At 40.6% G+C, this 22,027-nt stretch overlaps 1 long non-coding RNA gene across 1 annotated transcript; it reads left to right on the forward strand.

The window, feature by feature from the left end:
* Positions 1-8,441: 8,441 nt before the first annotated feature.
* LOC128350152 (uncharacterized) lies at positions 8,442-12,478 on the forward strand. Its single transcript, XR_008319178.1, has 3 exons — positions 8,442-8,710; positions 11,786-11,822; positions 12,423-12,478. It is a non-coding gene; the product is annotated as an uncharacterized LOC128350152 (long non-coding RNA).
* Positions 12,479-22,027: the final 9,549 nt, after the last annotated feature.

Below are 22,027 nucleotides of genomic sequence, written 5' to 3' on the forward strand. Positions count from 1 at the left end.
GAGTTTACTCTCTGATTACACACTGAAAAACAGGAAGATATTTCCTCATGTAGCCATTCATTTAGTAAGGCTGTCATGTAGAAGATTTGAGGCCATGTGATCATGATTCAGCTAAGTGCATGTTACCACCAAGGGTTGTAATCAATAATAGCTGCTGTTTTGTCGCATCCACTGTAGTTAAGAATGCAAAGCAGTTTAAATTTATAATCCCTTCAAGCCATGTGTGAATATGATGATGAAGTGTCTGTCTGGCAGCTTCCCCACAGCTTGATTGAGACTGGGGCTTTGTTGAGAGCTACCTGACTTAAGTTCAGTTTGGATATGAGACAGATGAGGCATTTTTGGACACCAAAAGGCACCTAAAAGATTGCCTTCTCATGGAGGAGATGCTCCCACCTCTAATGGAGAATGCCCCCTGGAGTCTAGAAAGCAACATCCATGTTCCATCACCAGAACAGGCCTTGCCTTGTTTCTCTTTAAACACATTACACAGAACTGAACTTAGGAAGTAGAGCATGACTCACAAGTAGGTCTCACTGAGTTTAGGACTGCATCTCCACGTGCAGACACTCAACTTCCCTTTTTAGACCTTGCAAAAGCAACATGAAAACAGGCAACGTGCTATGCAACTTGCTTATACTTTCTGTTTCAGTGCTTGTAATAGGTGAAAGCATCCAAGTGCCTAAGCTTATTAACAGTGTAGTCACCTTAAAGGGCCATACTGATACCTGCTGGATCCCCCTGGACTGCATACTAACCCTGCTGTGAAACAGGAAGGAAAGGAAAGAACTGTAGCATCATTTTAACTCACCCACCCCAGATCAGTTTTGGATCACCCAGGGATCCTTCAGAGACCCCTTAGACAGGTGTTTCACTTTGGAGAATCTATAACTATATCTTGTCCCTTTATTTTTTCTTAATTTGCATAGCATGGTCAGTGCTGGGAGCTTCACAGACATTGGAAGATTTCTGTTATTTCTGAACAAAGCAATAATGGCTTATTCCAGAGGATTTCTATACTAGAAATTGTGTTCCTAGAAACCTTGCGAAAATCAGCAATGGTGGACAAGTTACCCTTAAAGATGACTTTTTTCACTATTACACACTGATCTTCCCCTGCAATGGCATTTGTGGCAAGTGACGGATGCACTCTCAAGTAGCACAGAGAAACAACAGTCCTGGCTGGCATCCCATACAGCCTGAGAGTTTACCCTAAACTGGATCCCAGCATATACTGCAATGCCCAGGCATTCCTTGAGCAGACAAAGCCACATGGAAATAGTTCTTCAAAAGGTGGGAAGTTTGCCAATGAACTATTCTATAAGGGATTTTGTTCCCATTACGATTTGCTTGGTATTGTTCAGATAGCAGAATCTTTGCTTTTTGGATGTAGGGAATCATTATTTCCTTAAAGTCACCCACACTGTTCAGAAGATAAGATGTGAGGCCAAACCAGACAATACACAGGAGATATGAGCAGAGGCAATCTTACCCCTGGACTTTGGGGCTGAAGTCCAGGGCCTCCACATCCCCTGGGGGCCCTCAAATCCTTTTTAGTCTGTCCCAGGTGGTGTGGTCACCCAGTGGAGCATGATGATGATTAATGGGGGGGGGGGCTTCCAAAGGCCCTTAAGTCCAGGCTCCAAAATTACGTAGGTGCACCTCTGGATATGAGGCCAAACCAATATGAGACTTGAGGCCAAACCAGACAATACACAGCCTCCTTCCACTCAAAATGGTCTTCCCTATGCTGCTTTTCTCATAGCAGAGGAAAATATGGGGGTGGGGCTGGCATCAAGGGTAGGCATTGTTGAGCAGTTGCCAAGGGCCCAGAGCTCTGAGAAGGGCCCACTGCAGAGACCTGAGAGTACCTCTCTGTCCATAGTCTCAGTGGACCAATGGCAGAGTGACTCTTTTGAGTAGGGCTGCACATCTGTAGTCCTGCAGCTGTTTTGCTATTACAATTCTCATCATTGAAGTTACACACACACACAAACACATCCCATATATTGTCTAGTTCTATTGTTGGAAATATGCCATCCAGGACTTTCTCTGAAATGCTTAAGAGGCTTGAAAAAAACCGGATAAAATCCTCCATCCATCATACAAGGGTTGGTCTGTGATTTATGTGGTTATGTTTTGGATAGACTGAAACCAAAGCAGCTTAAGCATTTGTTTTAATGAATCTGCAAAAGAAATGAATCTTCTTAGTGAAACAATTTTTGGAATTCCAACATTCAGAAAGAAATATGTTTCATAAACAGAGAGATGTCATACTACATTTTAAAGATTAATACTTTAAGTAGAGACATATGTATATTTTTTTAAAAATCCATTTATAATGAGGTCACTGCTTTAAAAATGTAAGAAACAGTGTCAAATTTAAAATGCTCTTTTAGGGAAAGATTCAGCTACTGCACATGAAGAAGAGGCCTTTGTGATTCTGACAAGCAACACAGTTGCTAAAAAAAAGTAATTAAAAAGCAAATATTTGGGGGGATAAACTATCCTACACTTAAGCACAAATTCTCATTTATACAGTTGTTTCAGTTTTTCAAGTGGTAAAATGATGGAGTACCATCACAAGTTACCTCATCCTGAAAATTACTGCATAACTAGCAATACTCAAGAGGAACCAACTTGCAGTTTTACATAGGAGAATTTCACAAAACCACTTTACAACATAAAAAATTAAGGGGGAAGTCATTTTCTACTTTAGAAATCTGTCATGCTATTAGAGCCAGTTTGCGTGTACAGTGTAATAACTATAGAGAACCTTACCACATAGAACTCCAAAACTGCACCAAGACATAGTCCATACTATCACTTGTATGACACTGGCACTGGCATAGAGTTAATGCATGCCTCAGAGGACCAGGTGATAAGCAACTCTATACATTATGGTCCCACATAAACTGTCAAGATGCAGAAGTGCTTCCCAGGCTTTTCCAGGTGGTTAATGCAACATATAAAACAAACACTGATTCACATGATCATGTCTGAGGTGAAAAACTCATGCCCCCTCAACTTTCAATATAGTACAAAGTAATCCTGTGAAAACAGCTTAAGTGGTGCAGCGGGGAAATCCTTGACTAACAAGCAGAAGGTTGCCAGTTCAAATCCCCACTGGTACTATATCAGGCAGCAGCGATATAGAAAGATGCTGAAAGGCATTGTCTCTTACTGCGCGGGTGAAAGCAATGATAAACTGCTCCTGTATTCTACCAAAGAAAACCACAGGGTTCAGTGGACGCCAGGAGTCAAAATCAACTTGATGGCACACTTTTACCTTTAATCCTGTGAAAAGTTCTTCCATGTGAAAAAAGGCAAATTTAATGAATAATTCTTGCGTTATAGACATTTCAAAAACATTGCAACCATATCATATGGGGGTATTTGTATCCATTTTAATCACATGAAATTTGACATCAGCTGCGGGAGCCAGACCTTAGACTTAGATTTAAGGCTGTAATATTTAAATTGGCTCTCAACTTGAGCTGCCCAAGGTCACACATATAGTGTTGGGCAAATGAAGAGAAACCCCAAAAGGCAACATCCGTTTTCTTTCTCTACTCAGATTAATAAACCTTAGAACAGGAATGCCAAAGGAAACAGTAGGCAGCCACACATCTTGGTTCTTCTCTCAAGCCTTGAGGAAGGAATGGTGGTGATGAAATTCCCATATAGTTGTTGACATATGAAGCTGCCTCATTCTGAGTCAGACGGTTGACCTGTCTAACCCAGTATTGTCTTCTGCCAGATTGTCAGAAGCTGACCTCAGACAGGGGGTGTTTATCAGTCTTGCCATTTGAGACTGGATATACCTGGGGTATTACACATGCAAAATAATATATAGCCTTAGTTATGGCCCCTCACTTAGGAAATACCATTATTACAAACTTTACTGAGCTCCTCTGGCATGTTTTCTGGTGCATCAACAAAAGATAAGAGGATAATATAGAAGCATCTGAGAAGGGAGTATAAATATCACTACATTTGTGATGACAAAACTCATACTGATAGCTGAAAGAATCAGTAGAGACAGGAAATATATGCTTCAGAAAGAGGGTGGTGGTAAAATATAACAATAGTAAGGCTTATAAATATCTGAAATCTATAAAAATCAAAATCTGCCACAGGCTAGAGTGCTAGAGTAAAGGAAAGAGGTCAGAGCATGACAAGGAGGCATTGAAGTCTCCTTCATGTGTGTGTTTCCATATTGCCCATGGTATTCAAAGGAGCTTACTCCCTTGAACATAGATGTGCAGTATACGTCATTAAGGCATTACATCTGAAGTCATTTTAAACCATTTTTGCAACTCTCAGTAGCCTTAAAGGTGAAATTCCCAAGACTTCACATTCCCAATCCTATGTGTGTACTTCGTTGCAATACACATAGCCCTCTTTACAAGTAAATATGAATTAGTTTTGACTTACCTCATTTGCAAGAATATCCAATAAGTGTCACTGAATGAATTGACCTATGATTTTAAGTAAAAGTTTCAAGGGCTCCTCATTTCAGATTTTGATTTTCAAATCATAAGGGAACCTCCTAAGATAGACTTTCCTCATGCTGCATCATTGATAGATATGTATATCTTCACTCTTGAGGAGACAAAAATAGCTGGTGGGGGTGAGTTTCAGTGGGAAAATGACACGAGATAAAACGTTAAGAAGCGCATACTTATGCCAGTTTTCCACTTCAAATGGCAGCCTTGGTGACTGCATTATATTTTAAAATTGGGTTGGAGGAACACAAAACAAAAAGGAATCACAGAGCTACATGTAACCTTATATTTTCAGACAAGGGTATGTCAGACTACAGTTCTTGCTAAATTCTTATGGGTGATCAGGATACTTTTTTTAAAAAAAGTAGTGCTTCTGCTATTATTTTTCAGGCAAATAGCCACAATATAAAGCCCTTAACAGCTTGGGCCAGGCTATTTAAGAGAGTGCCTCCTTTGTCATGAACCCTGCTGCCTTTTATGTTCTTCTGGAGAGGTTCAGTTACAGTTGCCACCAGCTTGCCACCAGCTTGTGGCTGCCCTAGGGCTGAAATGAGAGCATCTCCTTCTCTGTTTGTTTTCAGGAAGACCCTCAAGACTTTCCTGCTCTCGCAAGCTTTTAATTAAAATTAATTTTGATAATTCTAAAATTTTGTATTATATTTTTATTGTTTTATGTATTTTAATCTGTTATTTTTAATATTAAAATTTGTGCGCCGCCTAGAGGTGTACAAATCAGGCGGTGTAAAAATATGATAAATAAAATAAATAAATATCAAGTTGCTTAGAAACTATGCATAACTACAATTTTCTTACTGAATATGTGTAGCATGGACTATAGTTGCAAGAATGTCTTGGATGCCTGTTGTGCCTGCAATGTGATGAATAACAAGCTACATGTGCAGCCTCCAATGCTGGTCATTTTCCTTTCCTGCGAAAGAAATGAGTGTGTGTCATTTTAATAGAAAACTGGAGACCGGGGAGGGAAGGAACCATTTGGTCCTCTGCTTCAGGCAGCAAAATATTGTGAGCGGGTGTTGCAGAGTAATTACTTATCCTCTAAAAGTAACTGAACAAGCAACCAACTTTATCTGAGAAACAAGAGTCTGATATTTATTATTAACTGAACATAGACTAAGAAAACAATAAACAGACTAGCAGTCTCTTATGCAGAGAGAGAGAGAACCTCTCAGTTGGAATTCAGAACAGCAAGTGAGGAGCAGACAAACACTGTGACTCCACCCCCAAGCCAGTACATAGATACATTCAAATAAAGAAGCATGCCCCATATGAACAACTAAGACAATGTCTATGGGAAAATCCCAGCCGCAGGCACTGTGCATGTGCATGAATTCCTCAAGAGACCTTTTTAACAGACCAGATGACTTTCACTGTGAGCCTTAGTCCTTTTTGCAGACAATTTTGCATACAGATTGGGATCTCAAAAAGTAGTGTTTGGTGTGGCAGTACAAGTGACAATGGCAGTCAATTGTAAAAATAAACTAAATCCAAGCAAGTCAAAGTACTTTTCTCTTTACCCTTAGCACAAACTCATTCCAGTATATTTAAGATTCAGTTCCAGCTCTCATACTCTATGGCTGATAAACTACAATTTATCTTGTATTGGAAATTCATAACATACTTTCTTTAGCTATTGGGTTGCAAACAGAGGTCACATAATATGAAATAGATTTTTTAATGTAATCAAAAATGTGAAAGCCAGCATTACACACATTTACAGATTGGCTCTTTAGAATCAATTATGCCCTAAAAGTTGTTGCATGAGGTAATACATGCTTTAAATCTTCACAAAAGTGTGGCGTGTTTGCAACCATGGAAAAACAATAATTTGAAAGGCTGGAATATATTTTTGTTTTCTTTCAAAAAACTAAGAGTTTAACTCATGTTTACTCAGGGCAAACTAGAGATTATGCTAAATATGCACTTGACATTTGAAATGGCAGCTGCTCATTTAGCTCTCCCCACGCGCTCCATAACATCTAAGGGCCAGTTCAAATAATAATCTCTCCACCCAGTCCACCACAAGTGATAAGGATGTGAACACTCTGTGAGCACACAAATTCTTCCCCTCTCCTGGCATACCTCCAAGGCAAGAAAAGCATTCTGACCCCAAAACGTGCACCCCAACTTGACTTTAATTTGAGTTGAAGAGGAAATAAAGCCTTGCCTCCCACCCACACATCCATAATTCACCTACCCTCCCACTCCTTGACTATAAGCCCCCTTTTCTCCCATTGACTTTTCTTGGGGCTCCAGAGGTGGCTATAGGGAAATGGAGGGTCGTCTCTCTCCTCCACCTCCCTTCCCTGGTATGATATGCCAAACCCAAGACATTCTGGGAATTGTATTTTTTCCAGCACTACTGTCATAGGTCAGGAGAACAGGAAAAACTACATGTTCCAGAATTCCTTGCATTTGGCAGTTAACACAGTGTGCAGGCTAAGCAGATCTTGTGCTTATACAGGTTATTAGAGACACCAGCCTCATTATGGAGTGTGTCAGTAGATAGGGCACAATTATGTGAGCCATTCTAGTCACATGTGGAGAAGTAGCATGTTACCAAGAGTAGCATATGAGCAACCACTGGATGGCAGCAATGATACTGCTGCTAGCAGCATATAAACAAGGGTTTTAGGCAATAATGATTTGTCATTTAGGCTGCAATTCTATGCATGGAAATAAGTCCCACAGAACTCAGTGAAACTTATTTCTTAGTAAACAAGCATAAGATTGGACTTTTAAAAACATACTCTGGAAATTGGCTTGCATTGTCACCAGAGAGCCAGCGTGGTGTAGTGGTTAGAGTGCTGGACTAGCACCGGGGAGACCTGAGTTCAAATCCCCATTCAGCCATGAAACTAGCTGGGTAACTCTGGGCCAGTCACTTCTCTCTCAGCCTAACCTACTTCACAGAGTTGTTGTGAGGAGAAACATAATTATGTAGTATACCGCTCTGGGCTCCTTGGAGGAAGAGCGGGATATAAAATGTAATAGTAATATGTGTCGTGGTTTGAGTGTTGAACTAGTACCATAGAGATCAGAGTTCAACTAACCACTCAGCCATGAAACTCACTGGGTGACTCTGGGCCAGTCACTTATCTCTCAGCCTAACCTGCCTCACAGGGTTGTTCTGAGGCTAATCATAACCATGTGTGCTGCTTTGGGCTCCTTGGAGAAAGAGCAGGATATAATGTAAAAATACAATAGATATCAAGACATTAGCAGCCGGTGAGACTGGCTTCATGGGGGACACTGAGGATGGTGAGAGATATCTTGTTTAAAATGCCAACCTTCCCCATCGCCAGCACCCAATGTTCTTAGGGAACTGGTGGTGGCTGACCCAGCATTAAACATGCTGCCCCACCCCTGCAGCATGCTTAGTGGCCATTTGAGTTGTTAGCACAGCAAAACTTGCTCAAATGGCTGTTGCACATGTGCAGAGGCCTGCTGAATGGCTGGCCAGTTCCCTAAGGATGCCAGGTGTCAGTGATGGAGAAGTTCAGCATTTTTAAAGGGTATCTCCTGTTGCTATCACTGCCTGCCCCTGCTGGAGCTGGCCACTACTGTATCAGGAATAAATTTTCCCCTGCGTCAGATTTTAATCCCTGATAAATGTTCCACTTAGGTAAATTACATGGCAGTAAGATTATTATCATAACAGAGCAATCCTGCAGTACTGAATGCTAAATATACGTTTTATGGAGATGTTATAGAGTTTTGGGTTGCAATAATAAAATAGAACCAATAAAACAGTGGGTTGCAATTATAAAATAGAAAATGAATGGAATGACATCATGATGTGGCTAGCGCCTAGTACCATGGTTGTGTTGCAGCCATTTTATGATAAATTTCTGCTACAAAACCTGTCGAGATGGGGTGGGGAGTCCAAATGTAAATACATATACATGATCTTGACTTAGAAAACAAATGTAACTGCCCCAGTTCTGGTTGTCACGAATCTTTGCCCCTGATATTGTAACCAAATACAAACTTGGCAACCGCCTGTCTAGACCCGCTACCACAATAACCTATTTGTGGGGCTACTGAAGGTATGCCACATTATTGATTTGTCCTTCTGTTACTAACACAAGGTAATCTTCCTTGGGTGGAACTAAAAGGAAAAGAGAAAGCTCTCCCATGGACTTCAACTTGTTTCCACAAGATGCCCCTGTGGTGACTTACAGGTATGAATTGGCCAATGCAGATAGAATGTTCATATCAAAGTGCCTTTTAAGGGAGTCAGTTCATATATCGAGTGCTGTGCAACCAACATGCATTAGGGATGTGCACGGAACCGGTTTGGAGGCCCTTTATGGGCCTCTGAACCAGTTCAATGGCAGGGGTGTCTAACTTTAAGAGCGGGGGAGGGTGCACTTACTCCTCCCTCCACTTTCCCCCCACCGGCGTCTGTTTTTTCCAAAGCCCATCAGGGTAGCAGCATACCTCCCCGCCGACCCATTGCCCCCAGTGTCCGGATATGACCGGAAGTCTCCGACACACCTGCATGCGCTGGCACATACGCACATGCGGGCGCGACATTTGTGTGCCTGCGCCAGCATGCACAGGCACGCCGGAGACTTCTGGTCCTATCCAGACAAGGGGGACAAAGGTGCGCAGGGAGGTAAGCTGCCGCCCTGATGGGCTTTGAAAAAAATGGACGCCAGTGGAGAGAAAGTAGCTGGAGGGGTAAGTGCACCCTCCCCCACTCTTAATGCAGTACCCCCGCTGCCTTCGAGCCTCCCCCCCACGGTTCTGTGCACATCCCTAACAAGCATGTGAGAACCAGCAGTAAATCACTTTTTGTATTTCTCACATTTGTGAGATGATGCCAACCTATATTATGCAGATGTTAACATTCCTGCACTCACAAGGTCCCATTTCAAACGTATGCAGTTTCAGAAGTCGTGGTGGCTACATACCGAGTCCCTTGATGAAGGCACCTTGCACAGTACCTCTGCATAAGCACTGTCCAGCATGTTCCCCGGGCTTCTGAGTGGGGATGATGACCCAGTAATTACGAATCAGCTTTTACAACTATTATGCCCACCAATGTCTAACATGGGCAAAGCTACATAGTCCAAGAGGAGAACGCAGCAGAATAGTGCTGCTCTTATTTATAATTATAATTATTTTATTTACAGCTAAAAAGATACAATTTTGAGCAGGAAGATAACACAGGGGGTAAGAGGGAAACTCTCCTCCTTGCATGCCATGTTCCAGTCTGGACTGGGAACCCCAAACTACTTCTTGTTAAACAAGAAAAGCTTCTGGGTTTAAGCACATCTCTACTGACACATATCAGGGGTATCGCTACAATTGAACAAGAGGAGACAAAGGTCCCTGGGCCAACATCTGGGTAACAGCTTGCTCTCCGGTCTCCCCCTCAAGCCTCTCTGAAGGCTGGGGGTGGGGGCAGGCAGGGGCCCGTCTCTAGGAGGTATTGCCATTGATTGTCTCTGCTGGATGACCTCACTATCCTCCAGTAAAAGTAGGCAGGCAGCCTGACTTGGATTCTAACTTCCTTTGGGCCCCTGGGCAAGTGTATGCTTGATTTGACATCTCCCTTCAGGACAGTCAATACCAGAATGAGGCCTTCCTAAAAGATGCCAAAAAGACAAGCATAATTGCTCTCACTGCTGGGCAGAGCAGTGTTCTTGCTGACAGCACACAGGCAAAGAGCAGAAGTGGTGTGGCATGAACAGCCATTTTGGTTTCAGGTACCAAAATGGCTTGGGCCACTACTGTACATGAGTTCAACAGTTAGGAACATAGGAAACTGCCCTATACGGAGTCAGACCATTGGTCTATCTAGCTCAGTATTGTCTTCACAGACTGGCAGCGGCTTCTCCAAGGTTGCAGGCAGGAATCTCTCTCAGCCCTATCTTGGAGAAGCCAGAGAGGGAACTTGAAACCTTCTGCTCTTCCCAGAGCGTCTTCATCCCCTGAGGGGAATATCTTGCAGTGCTCACACATCAAGTCTCGCATTCATATGCAACCAGGGCAGACCTGCTTAGCTATGGGGACAAGTCATGCTTGCTACCACAAGACCAGCTCTCCTCTCCTGTGGCTTCCCCTAAAGAATCCTGAAGATTGTAGATGAGGGTGTTGAGAATTCTCTGTTAGAGATCCCTAGCCACCCCACTGAACTATGTTTCCTAGATTTCACTGGGGAGAAAAAGTAGCTATTATACTATTTTTTTCCAAAAGTAGAGATAAGGCTTAAGGCTTGATTAATACATGCATGTGCATTGCGGTTTGCATCACAGGAGATAAAGCAGGCTTGGACTGCCCATGTGCAGATTATTTTATACTGCTATCTTCTCTAGAAAGCTTGTGTTGCATATCATTAAAACTCACTTTTGCGGAACTAAAGACTTGCCAAAAGCCACCCAGAGAGTTCATGGCTGAGCAAGGATTTGAACTCCTCTTTCAGGTCCCATACTCTGATCACTGGTCCAAGCTAGTTCACCTAATGTGAGCAAACCAGCATTTGGCAAGCCTAATTAAGCTTTATCAGAAACATTATGCTGCTAAGTGCCCTTTGCAGTACTTTCTTTGCCTGGCTGTTGATAATGGGACAACAGTAAGGATGGACCAGTGATCCATGAGTTTTCCATTTGGAAAGCCAGCCAGAGCTTTTCACTGTGTAAGTGTGGACAAGATTCATTGTTTCCTTATGTGCATTTCACAAGTGGAGCAAATAGAATTTGTCGATCTCAAAGGGATGGTGTGCATAAATGCTTATAACTGGCCCTATCCAGCCCCAGCACAGTACCTCCAGTGACTGTTGCTGGTGTCTATCTTATGTTTCTTTTTAGATTGTGAGCCCTTTGGGGACAGGGAGCCATCTTATTTATTTATTTATTTATTTATTTCTCTATGTAAACCACTTTGGAAACTTTTGTTGAAAAGCGGTATATCAATATTTGTTGTTGTTGTTGTTGTTAAGAAGTTGCTGAACTCCCTCATAAGAACACTATGTATGCAGCTCAATAGTAAACACATTGTGCCAATATAATGGAATTATGTAAGCTTTCAAGAATTTTAGTTGACTAATCATCTGCTTGTGAACTGATTAAGCTGATAAGAAGCTAATAAATTTTTAATATACTTTCATATTTCCAAAACTTCCATATATTTGCCTATTCAAGATACTTGAGGAAGTCTAAGATAATTTGCAGTTGTCTAAACAAAGCCTACCACTCATTGTTAGAAAAAGAGACCATTGTTTAAATTTATTTTTTCATTCTTTATTACAGTAACACACCAGAACCAAAATGGCTTCAAAATAAACAGGTATGTAGCTTCATCAATTAAAATTGGCTCTCCACCAATTAATCAACTAAAGCATTAGCAGATTAATTTACCAGCTGAAGCGATTATAGGTTGCTGCCTTGAATGAAATGATTGCTGGAAAGAGGTGTACTTTGAAATACTACCACTTTTGTCTAGGCTGGCTAATGGCTGGTATTATAAATTAAGGGAGAAATTCCCCAAATAATTACCAGTGGCCCCCAGAGATCTTGTGAATTAGCTAATCTCCTTCTGTGGGCACACTAACAAAAGCAATTTCTTAGTGAGCAATGTGTCTGCCCAGTGGGACTGATAATGAATCTGCATTGTGGTAAACTTTACAAGTGCAAAGGCTGAAAGAGAGTTTATTAAAGCATGTTGCTTCATGAATTCTCTCCATAGTTGTTCTTTGGCCAACGTTCATAATTCACTCAGAGCTTCTAATCCATTTTCCACTCCTTAGATCAGCTGCAGTGAGTGAATGGCTCTTTAGCAAATGTCTTGTAAAGTACAGAACGGTGGGGCTTTGTTTGTTTGCTTGCTTGCTTGTTTATTTTGCAACTTCTTAATTCTAATTTCATAAACCACTGCTTTGTATTCAAGTTTGTTTTCCCAGATGTTGAAAATCGCTGATCTTTTTTCCGCAGAAACAACAGTCCTTAAATGTTTTGCAATGAGGTAATCAAACATAAAATGTTTCCTGATCTTTACATAAAACAAATACTTTACCAAAGTGCATGGCGTGTATCTCTGAGATGCATGAACATCTGCTTCCGGAGAATGTTTACAATGAGTGCCCTACAGAGGGCGCCTTTAGCTCATTGGAATCACAGTTGAACAGTGAATCGGTGATTATCGGACAAATATATCTGAATCTTCGGTACAGTGATTTCCCACAAATATTGGGATTAGGTAATTGTACTTAAATATATAGCACTTTCATCCTTTTTATAGTAGGAAGCAGCAACAATTTAAGGTTGCATGTCCCTTCGTGTTATGCCAGATTAGTAGTATATTATGAAAGTACTCAGTAACACAGCAATGGAACAGAGCATTACAGATTTGTTTCAAAGCCAGGGATCAATAAAAGAAAAGGTGAACCTTTTACTTGCATTAAATAATGTCTGTGGACAACAGCAACAAGTTTTAAAGTCTGGGTTGAAAGAATAGATTGTAGAATAAATAAAAATAAAAATGGTACATGTTTCAAAAAATCAAAATTGCAAAATTGCATGCAGCAGAGTTTATTTATTTATTTATTTTTGCATTTTTATACCGCCTTTCATTAAAATATAGCCCCAAGGCGGTTTACAAAAGTTAAAAACATACAATAAAAACACAATAAAAACAACATGCTAAGAGTATAAAAACATATAAAAACAGGCATAAAACAATACAACAAATAAAAAGGTCTAAATCTACAAGACATTTTAATGAGATGAACAAATATTTTGGCTTTTTTCCAGGACTATGAAGTGAACTTGATCCTGCATAAGGGAAAACAACAACTCCATGTGATACATGATAAAGCAAACCTATAATTTTACTCTACTTATCGTTTATAAGTATAATAATTTTGGGCCGTTTCCAGTCAAATTTATTTTTAAAGCTGCATTTATTTCAGCAAAATAATTAAGCACATGCTCCCCCCACCCATTTTAAATAAATGAAAGTGGCTAGATCATGTTCGTAGTTTTTCAGTTAGAACTGAAATATGCTAGATCATATTTTCATGGTGAACATCCTTTTTCCAGACCATAATATATTGCAGGAATTATGCAAATCTCATTTCACTTTTCAGTGAAAATGTCTCTTTGGTATGTTTATGTTCCTGTAGTGTAGCAATTTGGTATAGTAATTGTATATCATATATTTGTTTTTAATAATTTGAAACAATGAGTGGCCTTTCATTTCCTTCAGTAAATAGAGAAGACATTTACAAAATGCAAAAGAAGTCAAGCAAGCAACCTATAAAGTTCAAAGATACTATTTGTGAACAATGGATTACAAAGTGTGTGCTCTGAAACTGTTCTCCTAAACAAAACATACTTATTTGGAAGCAAGTCCCAAAGAAAGCAATGGGATTTACTTCTGAAGAAACATGATTGGAATCATACTATTAGTATTGTTATCCATCTTCATTAATTTAATGGCCATTAAGACTCTAGGCCACATCAGTATTAAGATAGAGATTTGGCCTATCAGTTCTGCTTCACTGTCTTCTCTCTTTCATATCTAAGTTTAACCAGATGAACAATATTTACAATAATTAAAACTACCATTTCAAATGTTTCTACACTCTTGCATAATTTATCTTGTTCCTTGTACTAACAACTTAAACTTCCGTTTGGTACTTAAAGCAAATGCCTCTAATTTTTTTCTGATATGAGGTGACTAGTGTTTTTTTTTAAGTAATTCAGAATTGCTTCAAATGGAGGAATATAGGATTTTGATGCTGCTTATGGATTTCCAGTGTTAAAAACAAATAGGAAAAAAACATATTGCTTATGTTAATATATTCAAATGCCCAAGCTTCTGTGGACCAATTAAGCCATGTCTGAGATGATGCCACTTCCTGCTACAGTTTCCAGTCTGTTGTTTTCAGGGTCTCTTATTCTGCTTTGGTCTGGAATTTAGCATCAGGGCTCTTTACTCTGATACTGTATTTTCACATCACTTAATGCATCTCCTGAAATAACCAATAATTAAGCATAAATCTACAGTCGCTTTTGGGAGCCTAGTGAGAATGACTGAAAAGCAAAATAGATACAACTGCTATACTTAAAACAAAAGTATAGCAGTTGATGGCCTTGGATTTTTCTAGATCAGAGATAGCCTTGAAGATAGGATAGAACTGTGGAATTTATTTGAGTCTGAGGAAGGCTGGAAATATAATGGGGAAATGGCTTTTTTCTCCCTCAGACAATGGAGGAAGGGAAGGCAGCATTGGAAGAGGAACTTGCTTGGAGTTTATTTAGGGGTCATATTGCAATGTATTCATATTCTCTCTGAAATGTAAGTTTTAATTGTATCACTGCAAACTGCCTTAACCTTGTCTTAGAGAAAGAATGGTGGTATATGTGTTAAAAATAAATTAAACATATAAATAGTTTCATTCCAGAAAGGTGAAGGACCACTACCAAACTGCTTCTTTGCGAGATCAGGAAGCATATTATTTCCTAAGATGGTGCGCACACATACGCAAACACACACACTTTTGACTTTATATCATCTGAGCAGATGTGCTCCCTACTTTTGAAGCCCTTAAGGCAAAGTGGAGCTAACTTCATTTTTGAAACTGGCCCTCTGTGAGGAAGTCTAGCCGCCAGACTAGTGTCTGTAGAAAAAAAGCAGTCCCTGGTAATCCAAACATTGACTTACCCTGTTTTAGATTATTTTTTTTTAAAAAAAAAATCTGAATCCCCTGGGTGGACCCTGGACCAAATGATGCCCCAGGACAGGTGTCTTCAGCACCTCTTCCATCTGTTCAAATGATACTTTGTTTTTGTATTGCTCTTGTAGCCCTTTTCATGATGTTGATCCATCAATTATTTTTCCTTTTCATTCCACACTGTAAATAGTGCTAGCCCAAGGTATCATATGATACTGTCTGAAGCAAAGCATCAGATGATGCCCCCTCCCTATTTAGAGTAATTGAGAAATGATGTGTGGACACTCCCCTCCCCTAAACCCCTATTCGTTTACTAATGAACATATTGGTTTTGTAAGGAAAATGAGCAAGCAAGGCTCACAACTACTGGTTTTGGGGTGTAGTGGGGACACACGAGGCTGGTAGTGGGGTGGGGAACCTTCGATATGCCAGGTATGATAGAGTGAATAGAGTGTTGGAAAATTTGAGAAGACCCTGGTTCAAATTCCTGCTCAATAGTTGAGCAGGAATTTGAACCAGGGTCTTCTCAAATTTTCCAAAAGTTCCTGATGACATTTGCCTGTTCACTATTTCTCAGGCTAACCTACATCTCAGAACTGTTATAAGGATATAAATGAGATATGTTGCATATGCTGCCCTAGAAAGCAAAGAATTTAGTCCATGAACAAGGCCCACAAATGTTGGGTTTAGTCCACTGGGTAGGCAGGCCAGTGAGTGTTAGCCACAAACCAGCCAGCCAATCAACTGTCAGGGCTGCTGCTGAACAATTCGCCTTGTCTAGACTCATGCCACTGCTAATCTTCTTCCTCTCCAATTTAAAATTGAGTGCATATTGTTGGAACTCTGTTTTGCTACCTGGAAGAGGAGACAAGCAACAGAAAAGAGTCCCAGTAGCAGGTGTGCAGCTATACTTGAGCAGATGGATTCAAAGAACCTGGGACCCCCAGCTCCTGAGGGTCCCCCAGGTCCACCTGTCCCTATTTTCTTCATTATCTACCTCACTCCAAGGGGCTGCCGGGGAGAGGGGTGAACATGGGCCCCCTGTCCCCTAGCTATACCCCTTCCCAATAATGCACACTCAATATTAAGTTGGAAAGGAAGAGACAGATAGGAAGAGGAGAGAAGACAAGATGAGCAAAGCTGGACAGATGAGAGGTACAAGTGAGTTAGCATTTTTAATTACTCAAAATAATAATACAGTAGTAGAAATAATAATACCAATAAAAATCTGGCACACTGGAACATTTGGCACTCTAAGAATACACAGTTTGCTTAATAGAAAAAAATTAAAATTAAAATTGCACACATGGATCTATAACTCTGTTTGTGTTCATAAGCTAATCAAAACAATGTTTGCATCTAATCCTGTAGATGCTTAGAATAATTGAAATGTCTAGAGTTTACCCCCAAGCCCAGCTTCCTAAGTATCATCTGGGTCACCTGTTCCTAAGTTCAACTCCAGCCATCACTCCTCTGCACTTCCTGTTTTCATTTGCAATGAAATTAGTTCTAGGAGCTCCTGTGTTCGGACAGTTCATTCTAGGAACTAGAAATTAGTTCTGGGAACCCCTGTGTGGAGACCATCTGATAGTGGATAATTTTGTGAGTTGTATATTAACGATACAGCAAGTCCTCAGACTTATGACACAATTAGTTTCTGGAACTGTGCCTTAAGTCAAGAATGTCTTAACTTGGAACCTATCTTCCCATAGGAAATAATGTTATAAATGAGGGGTTGGTTCTTGAAGCAAGCCCGGATATCCTATTTTTCCTGCTGTTGTCATACTGGTTGGAGACAACTGGATAGCTCACCTCCCTCTCCTTCTTTTCCTGGGCAACGTTTAGACAGGGAAGGAAGGAGGGTGCACAGAAAGTGGCATGTGGACTGGGAAAAGGTTAGGCATCTTCATCTTGCCACCACAGCACAGCACCTGAGCCTGGGAGGAGGAGCTAAAGCAGCAGCAGTGGCAGCAGGAGGGAGCATCTTGGATAGGTGAGTCATCCAATCCCTCTGCAGACTTAGATGCTGCTGCAGCTGCCGCCAAGCCTGCCAGTCTCAATTAGCCCAATCTCGTTCCCTAGCCCATGCACCAGCAGCTGTCTAGAGGAGCCTTCCTTCTCATGGTGAGTGCTGTAAAGTGAGACATAGCTGCCAAGTTCTTAAAAGGTGGCAATTTACAAATGTCCCAAATGCCGTTCATCTTGGAACATCTTAGGTCAAAGACTTCTTGTACAATACAGGGTAGCCACCTAATGGCTCAGTGGGGAAATGCTTGACTATCAAGCAAGAGGTTGCTGGTTCGAATCCCCGCTGGTACACCTATATTGGGCAGCAGTGATATAGGAAAATAGTGAAAGGCATAATCTCATACTGCGTGGGAGATGGCAATGGTAAACACCTCCTGTATTCTACCAAAGACAGCCATGGGGCTCTGTGGTCGCCAGGAGTCGACACCAACTTGACAGCACACTTTACCTTTACCTTTACAATACAGGGTGGTAGAAGGGATGGGCAACCTGGAAGAAACTGGGCAAATTAAGCCAGAGCAAAGTATTCTTAAGTCTCATTAATTTCATCCTTAATGGACATCCTGTAACCCTTCCACAGAAAGAACTTTAAAAGTTCTTGATGGCTGGATTTCTCATCAGTTCCATTAAACAAAAATATGGTTATTCGGTATATTAAAAGCTATTTCCCCCCAATGCCATTTTAAAACCTATGAATGTGAATATTGCTATATGAAAATATTTGATAGCAAACATAAAGCGCTCCCTATTGCTAGCAGCTTCACTCTATTAAAAAGTTAAATTCTTATGAAAAAGCCATCTGTGTTTCAGTTCAGGGTCTCTCAATCTAATTTTAAAATAGACTTAGGGCATGAGCCAGCCAAAGTTAAGTACTTTCAAATCCTATTGATGTCAATGATGTCAAATCCTATTGGGTGATTTAAGCACATGCTTGGCTTCCTCACTGAAAACAATGTAATTTAAAAGTGCTTAATTTTGGCTGGATTATTTCTAGTAATCATTGCCATCATCACTGAGGCTACAAACCTAAGCTTACTCACTTCAAAGTGTTGCTTTTTGTTCAAAGTATACCACTGAACAAAAGGCCATGTATTTCTGAGCAAATGTGGTTAGAATTTAGCTGCAATTCTCACTGAAACCAAAGTGAATCAAGTTGTTGCTCTAAGAATACTTATATGCTGCTTTCCAACAAACCAGTTCCCAGAGTGGTTATTTATTTACTTACTTACTTACTTACTTACTTACTTACTTACTTACTTATTTATTTGATTTCTATACCACCCTTCCAAAAATGGCTCAGAAATAACAAATAAATAAGATGGCTCCATAGAAAAAGGTATATGACAATTCCTGTCCCAAAAGGCTTACAGTCTTTTTAAAAAATGGGGGGTGGGGGTGGAGAGAGAAACAAACCCATTAACTAGACACCAACAACTACCACTTGAGAGATGCTATGTTGGGACTGCATAAGGACTTACCATGGCTAATTTATTCCTTTGGTTTCATTGGGACATTCAGTGAAATCTGAAGCCTGTTTACAAGTACTTATAAGTAGATCTCACTTCATTCAGTGGGACATGCAATTCTATAAATGTTTGCTCAAAAGTAAGTAAGCCAAAGTAAGCTGGACTCCTGTTAGGTCAAGCATTGGCATTGTTATGGCTTCAATCATATGTATATGTACTTTGGAGTAAACCTAACTGAGCTCAGGTATTCTTTCAACTTAGTAGGTATATAGTAGGAGTGGGCATCACTGGTATTTCCTGGGGTGATCTGAAGTAGTTCTCCAAGCATTTGGGCTTGCTGCTTTGCTTCCAGCCAGCACTGCAGATCTGATTGGCTGGCTGGCTGATTGGCTGTTCTATTTGGGTGCTCAGGGTTGCTTTTATTTTCTCTCTCATTCTTTCCTCTCCTTTTTCTTCTTCCACAAAACAGATCTTCTTGCTCCCCTACTGTCCTGAAGCAAAATTTTCTGAAATTCAGGACGTTTGATGTCAAAATCCCTTATTCTACAAACTCTGCCTCCCCAACCTATGGCTCTGACGAAAGAAAAGTAGCTACCAGAAGCCTAAAGTCCACCCATCCCTGAGTCTATAGGGACAGGTCACATATTCTGTTTATTTCAATGGGAGTGTTTATTTAAATGGAAGCTTGTTGAAACCAATTCAACAAATTGAAAGTGCTTACTTATCATTGGATCCTTTATCTTTATTTGGTTAAAAACACAAAAAAATGCATGTCTAGCACACAAATGTAAATAAATGTTTATTTAAAATGATGACACTGTAGAACATAAGAATTGCCCCTTCCTTCTGCTACCCCAGTGCCCTTTTAAAATATATCCCTGATGGTCCACCAGCCATCTGGAACATATTTTGAAAGGATATCAGGGACAGCAGAGGAAAGGGGGATTGGTGAAAATCACCCCTCCCCCGTTATGTGAGCAGAATATTCTTATGTGAGAGCAGCTGCCCACTATTTCCAACAACTGAGAATTGCATGCATCCTAAACATATTGAACATGACCCAGTCAAAATTAAAATAAAATCAGAGTATTTAACTTTGGTTGTACCCATTGTTTGGAAGGACTACATCAGGGATTCTCAAACTTGGGTCCTCAGGTGTTATTGGACTTCAGCTCCCATAATCCCCAGCCTCAGGGGCCTTTGGTTGGGGATTATGGGAGTTGAAGTCCAATAACATCTGGGAACCCAACTTTGAGAATCACTGGACTACATAATGGTTCCAAAGGGACTTGTTGCCAATTAATGAACATGGAACCCAATATATATTTACACAAAAGTAAGTCCCACTTTCTTCCAAGTATCCATGCATTCAATTGCAGTATTTAGATCAAGGTCTCTTAACTCAGGAGAATTCTGATGGAAGAACCATTAGCATTGTTTATCATAACCTTCATAGGTAGTGTAATAGTTTGAAAATTTGCATACAAACCAGCCAAACTGAACATATTTTCATTCCCACTGTTTCAGCTTAAAAAGTTTAAGCACACATTTGACTCACTCACTATGAAATCAATTCACCTAAAAGTGCATCTCTTTGACTGGATCTGTTCTTTATTTCTCTTAAGCATGGCTAAAGAGACAATAAAATGCACGGTGTCCCCTTCCCCTGAATCTCTCTAGCATCTTAATTCTAATATATTCACTTGGGAATAAGTATAACTGATTTTTGTGGCACTTCCAGGTAGCTCTTCGGATCTCAGCCTTGGTATATAAATTCACTGTTTAGCTGCCTTTTGTTTTCTGCCATTTCTGGAAGAAGCCGACTTGTTATGGGTCACTGGATAAGCAAGCAATCAAACACTTCTCATATAAATTACTGGTTTCTTTCCAAGTGCAACTGTTCAAAGAATAATATACCATTTTACAACTTGAGGCTCAGGGTAGCATTCCATTTCTTTTTTTATGCTCAGGAAATGAGTAAAAAGGGTAGGCCAAACAGTAAGCAGCTTTATGGAGAGACAAGCTGCAAAAACTTTTGAAGTTTTGGAACCCATCATCACAGAATGATTTCAAGTTTGCTCTGCAGTGTTTATTCTGGCAGGACTTGCTTTTTCAGTCATCCCAGATGGGAAACACACACACACACCATTCTTTGACATGTAGAAAGAACGTTTCGATCAGGAGCCCAATTACATGTGCACAAACTCAATTGATTTCAAATGGCGTGAAAGGCTGGTCCATAACACAGGACTGCAACTGTACTGGTCAAAGAACACAATAAAGTTTATCTATCTACACAGGGCTGCAACTGAAGCCAGGGTCTGACTCTTTTTAAATTATATTATGGATATTTTCACACAAGCCTTAAATCTGTCTATAATATAAATGTAAAAGTCTTGCGTGAAAACACTAGCTAAACTTGGGTCCTCTTTCCTCAGTTTACTCCTTGTACATAGTTATGTGCACTGCAATAATGTAAGTAGTGTGAAGAAGATCACAGCAACCTATCATCAGGAACCTGTCTGTCTGAGGAAAATCCTTTATTTGCCATTAAGTCCTTTGGATATCAATGGAGTTTATTTTTGCAATGAAGCCTATATAGTCTTATGCACTTTTACCAGCTCCATTGAACAGGTGGATTCACTTCCGAGTAAACATGCAAAGGATTAGGTTGCATGTTTTGAGTTGGGGGGTGCAACTGAAGTGAAACAAATAAGCAAAAATATTTAAGCACCAGTAGCCTGAATATTCTTGGTCCTAAGCCCAATGAAAGGTATGGGAATTCCCTTGCAGGTTAAGGGAATGAGCAGAGGTGTAGCTATAATTGAGCCGATGGGTTCAAAGAACCTGGGAGCCCCCAACACACTCACATACTCCTGAGGGCCCCCCAGCTCCACTCCCTATTTTCTTCATTATCTCCCTCACTCCAAGAGGCCTGGTAGGGAGGGGCAAACAGGGCCCCCTCTCCCCTAGCTAGGACCCTGGGAATGAGTAAGTTTTGCGATCTGATTTAGGAACATAGGAAACTGCCATATACTGAGTCAGACCATAGGTTCATCTAGCTCAGTATTGTCTACACAGACTGGCAGCAGCTTCTCCAAGGTTACAGACAGGAATCTCTCTCAGCCCTATCTTGGAGATGCCAGGGAGGAAACTTGGAACCTTCTGCTCTTCCCAGACCAGCAGCTCCATACAGTGCTCACACAGCATCTCCCATTCATATGCAACCCTAGGCAGACCCTGCTTAGCTAAGGGGACAAGTAATGCTTGCTACCACAAGACCAGCTCGCCTCTCAATTTCCTGATCCCAAGTCCATTTTACT

This window comes from Hemicordylus capensis, chromosome 3, assembly GCF_027244095.1.
Source record: "Hemicordylus capensis ecotype Gifberg chromosome 3, rHemCap1.1.pri, whole genome shotgun sequence".
Classification (NCBI taxonomy): domain Eukaryota; kingdom Metazoa; phylum Chordata; class Lepidosauria; order Squamata; family Cordylidae; genus Hemicordylus; species Hemicordylus capensis.